The sequence below is a fragment of the Astyanax mexicanus genome, chromosome 21 (genome assembly GCF_023375975.1).
Source record: "Astyanax mexicanus isolate ESR-SI-001 chromosome 21, AstMex3_surface, whole genome shotgun sequence".
Lineage (NCBI taxonomy): Eukaryota > Metazoa > Chordata > Actinopteri > Characiformes > Acestrorhamphidae > Astyanax > Astyanax mexicanus.
The window spans coordinates 9895001-9900488 of record NC_064428.1 but is presented as its reverse complement, the minus strand read 5'-3'; positions in this window follow the sequence as shown (position 1 = coordinate 9900488).

Sequence of the window (5488 nt, the reverse complement as noted above, 5' to 3'; positions counted from 1 at the left end):
AGATCTGGCATGATCTTCGTACTGAAGTGTAAGAGTGAGGGGATTTTGTGGCTCAAGCTCTTTCCTGTTGTCAGTGTTGGAGTATGAGGCCAGGTCTGCAGTGATAAACACCCCAGTAGATGTAGTTATATCTTTATCCTGCTCTGATTCTGCAGTAAAGGGCTGATTAAATGATGTGGTGAGAAGTCGTGTGTTGTTCTTCTCCCGGTTTGATCTCTGAAACAGGGTGATGAAGATGTAAATGTGTAGCTGCGCTGGACGTACTGTAGCAGTCATATTGTTTTCCTTTAATATTATTACTGTATCAGACTTTATTATGTTGTGGTTAAAACTGATGGGGAAGTTGCCAATGCTTTTTGGCTCCTGGGGGTTGCCGTAGTTTTGAGATAGGGTTGTTTTGGGAGTAGGGAGAGCGCGCCTGCGAGCGAGGGAGTTTTTTTCTTGCTGAGGAGTTCTGATCAGGTGGAGTAAAGTGGAATATTTTGCACTCTTGTCTCGGTTGTTTTTCTTTAATTCCTCCAAGTAACACCGCGAGGTTACATTACTGTTAGTGTAACAGAGTTCAAACATACAAGTGTTTTATTGTTAGAATTCCCCAAAATTCTTCTCCTTATATTCTGCCTGTATTGATATAGAGTGGCTGGGTTGGAATGGCTCCTCCCCTTTTCCCCTCTTATATTTCCTCCCCTCACCCTGCCTCTTCCCTTTCTGTACATGATGTGTAATGGAGAGGTAGGTGTCAGAAACTGCTTTGATTTTAATCCAAAATAATCCTATATTTTAATATAATCGTAAAACTCCAAATTGTTCTATATATGTCCCCAAGTTTATTAACAACTATTGTACATTAAAATATCTTGCTAGTAATCAATATTAAAACTTTTAGATGCATGGTTGTGCACTGCTAATGCTACAGCACATGGTCTATGCTAGCATGCAGGCTAACTAGCTAATTATTCCCTGTTTTTATATGCTTTTATACTTAAGAGAGGAGCGGAGAGGAGAAAAGAGGTGCCAATCTAGCCAGAGCTAAAGCCTGTTTCTGTTTATCTGTTTATCAGGTATGAGGAGTTTTATTTTATGTGTTAAAAAGTTTTGTAGAGCGCTTAGGCTAAGTGGCTAAATGGCTGAGCTAATTATGCTAGTTTGAGCATGGTCTAACCTATTAAATGCTAAGCTAAATATCTTTGACTCTGTTATTAAGTTTTATTATCTTGTAAGCTTGTACATCTCTGCAAATATGCCCTTTCTGTACATGATGTGTAATGGAGAGAGAGGAGCGGAGAGGAGAAAAGAGGTGCCAATCTAGCCAGAGCTAAAGCCTGTTTCTGTTTATCTGTTTATCAGAATAAAATCCAGTAAAAGACACAACGCAGAGTCTGTCATCTCTAACCACCGGTTACATTAGTATGTTTTATAAAGGTAGTATTTTAATTTATTTTTCTGGTGCGCACCATCTGTATTCTCATCTTTTCTCGCTTTATTCTCCGACTTCTCATCGCCTGCTTCGCCTGTGTGGCTCCGCGCTCTCGCATCTGCACAGATCTGATTGGCAGAGGAGAGCGTTTGGTGATCTTACAGCACACGTGATTGGTCTGTAAGTTTACTGCGCTGCAATAAAGCACGTAAACCATAAAGACAATAAACTCTCCGCTGCTTTAAATGAACACTGTCAGAATTAAATCCTTCTCAGTAGTTTATCGGTTTGTGTCCGGATTGGACAACGTCTGGCTCCGGACTGCGGTCCGCCTATTAGTGACCTCCGCTCTAACCTGTTGGGCATTTCATTGTCATTTCCTTTGGCTGCACAGCAAATTCTGTTTTTTGGAGTAAACTCTGTGAGAGTTAATATCAACTAATTTTAAGTGTATATGCGTGACCATCAACAGATATGACATATGACAGAGTTAAAGTAACTCTTTTCTGGGAGTTTTTGGCCTTTTAACTCTGTAAAACACAGCTCTCAGCTGCTAGAGTTAATTTTATTTATTAAAATGTTATTAAACTAATATTATAAAAAAAAACATTGTAATATTTTAAAACCCTGGAATATTTAGGAGTAGAAATGACAACAAAAAGCATCATTACTGCTTACAGTAACAATTTCATGCTCAACAAGTGTATGCCAGTGTATTTTTCCATTGCATGGCAGCTCTAATCCTGCAATGCAGTTCTCAGTGCATTGCCAGCACTTTGTCACATTTTACAGTACAGAAGATGGTAACTTGCTCTTATAGCCAACAACACAACAGCTAAACAAACAACCATTATATAAAATGTAATGGAAACACCTAATGAAAGGAAGCCCTGGTGGGCAAGACTACACACTGATGATGAGCTAGGATTGGGGGACACGCCCATTAGAGAGTTCAGTCACGCTCAGGCTGAACCTCAAAACAAACAGCTCGGGATAATTTTCATCCATCAGTCTCTTAATGTTTGACATTCTGAAAGAGTCCAATTATAAAACAGCACAGTCTGTGTTGCGCTGACTGTCAATTTTCCTATTTATGAACTTCTCCCAAGTTTCCTCCTGTAAATCCATCACTCTCCTCCTGCTCTTTTCCAGTTATTCCACTCCAATCTCTCGCTCCATTCCTTTAAGTTTTGCTTTCTTTGCTGTAAAGAGCTTTTCCAAATATGATTTGTATTATATGATATTAGTGTGACAATGTTCTTTATTAAGGAAAAAAGAAAAAGAAGAGTTTATTTTTGTTACTGGTTTGTTTCATAATTCTTTTTTAAATTGGTATTGTAATATATCTATGCAAGAACTGTTGAGTGAAGCGATTTTATTTAAAAATGTCATGTGTAATAAATGGTAGAATCTTACAAGTGTCTCCTTGAAATTGCTATCTTATTGTGTTTACTATGAATATGAATCTATTTTATTCATATTCATATTTTACTAGTTACATATACTTAAAGTTAAGCTAGATTGGTGTATTTCTATTTTCTATTAATTTAGAATGAGATTTATTGAGAGATTTTAGCTCTTATGCTCGATTTTAGTAATATTTAAAAAGTTGTTTTAGCCATTATAAGCTTCAGGTTGTAAGAAAATCAGTGTTATCTCAGCACTGTTGTCTCTGTCGCTGTGTGGGAACTGCTAAATGACGTGTTTTAAGAGTTTGCTGATGACAAATATCTAGCAGTTTTAATATATAATTATAAATATGGTAATGTTAAAAATAATGTGTTGTGACTGGACGTTAGATATAGCTACATCCAACCTGACATTAGATAACCTTTACAAAGATTTCATACTAAATTAGTTTGTTATGACTGTGGCTTATTCACAGTTATTATTAAATAAAGATTTGGTACGATGGTGATAAATTTTATGCTTTATGAAAACTCTGAATTCTCTTCAACCTCACCCCAACAATCAGCAGCCATGGGCTCCTATAAGCAGCTGTCTAGCTCTCTAAACAAGTGAAAACATGTCTGTTAAGCATGGGGGTGGATGAATGCTTAAAATAATTAAAGAAATATGTCTTCTTTAACTCTTATGTAACCAATGAAGTGCTGTTAGTGCAGCAACAGAACCTACAAAACTGAGACAGTACACATGCAAATATATATTGCAGACCGTATGAACCCAAGATATGTCATGTCTCCACTTTCATTTATTAATATACATCCTTTTCTGCATTTCTGCCTTTTTTCTTTCCTTGTTTTTCAGTTTTGTTTGAAAACTTCTCTGGTGTGCACTTCTAAATCTGGGTAATGGTGACATCTGCAGGACAGAGGCAGCACTGCATGCGTCTGTACAGAACCTCAACACTGTAGAACTGAGGGTCAATAAAATAATAACAGGATAACATCACTACCTATTATTCATTTACTTATAATTATTCATCTTCTACTATTAATTATTTAGTACAGTGGTACTTAAGGCATCCTGAGGTGGTACACCAGCAGTGATGTCAGTAATGCCTTACTTTGTAACACGTTACTTTAATTACGTTACTATTTCCAGACCAGAAATCACTTAAATAGAACCTGTCTGACAACATGAAGCCGATAAAAGATCTCAAAAAGCAGCACATTATTATACCCTGATCTGAAGAAATTCAACAACAGATGAAAAAATAAAGTCATTGATCATCTATCAGTCTGGAAAAGGTTATAAAGTTATTTCTAAAGCTTTAGGACTCCAGAGAACCACAGTGATTCACTATTATTCACTAATGGAGAAAAAACTTAAAACACTGGTGAACCTTCCCAGGAGTGACCAGCCGGCCAAAAGAAATAACTCCAAAAGCTGTAAGAGATGGAATCAGGAATTCTTCTGTTTACCAGACAATCCTGAAGGAGAATATCTGTCCATCTGTTCGTGATCTCAAGCTCAGGTGAACTTGGGTTCTGCAGCAGGACAATGATCCAAAACACACAAACAAGTTCACCTCTGAATGACTTAAAAAACTAAATGAAGGTTTTGGAGGATCTAGTTAAAGTCTGATTGAGATGCTGTGGATGATCTTAAACAGGATGTTTATGCTGGAAAATCCTCCAGTGTGTCTGAATTAAAACAATTCTGTAAAGAAGAGTGGAACTAAATTCCTCCACAGAGATGTGAAAGACTCGTTATCAGTTGTCATTAAAGCGTGAATACAGTTATTGCCACCAAGAGTTATTAGATTTAGGAAGCAAATAATTTTCACACAGGGCTAGATTGGTTTGGATATTTTTTTTTCCTTTAGTAAAATAAAATGATCTTTTATAAAGTGATTTTTATATTTACTCAGGTTATCTTAGTCTGATATTAAAGTTTAATAATCTGAAAAATATCAGTATGACAAAAAAGCAAAACCAAAATAAATCTGTAGGGGCAAATACTTTTTCATGCCACTGTATGTATCCAGTTTTATAGTCATTTTTATCTCTTATAAACTTTCTTTTCTTAGTTTATTTTATTTCCTTTTCATATTCAGTGAGTCTGATGTCAGTGTCCTACATTTCTTTTAACACTTCTATTCTCTCTGGCAAATGGAGTTTTTCCTTTTAATTACTGTTTTTATTTACTTAAATTACCAAAAACTTTTTTTCAATTGCAGTTTCATTATTTTGTTCATTTTCATTAACAATAAAAACCTTTTATTTTGAAATTGTGTAAAATTATCGTGATGTTTAATTGGAATGCAGGTGTAACGTAATTTCCAGATCCATCATCAGATTTCTGAGGTAAACTGAACACAGCACATGATAATCTCACATCTGAAGAAGAATTTAATATCAGATTATCAGTTTCTGTACAGAATATTCTCAGATATCAGATACAGGACGCTCATAATCATTTCATATAACAGATTTCTGTGATGAAGCTTAAAAATCACTGAGATCTTCAGAGCTTCTGTTCACTGATATCTGTCCTATTTATATTTATAATATTTACTGTTCTTAAACAATAAACTCACAATCATAAACAATATATTTACAATCATATCTATTTAATTACCAATAATAAACAATAAACTCACAATCA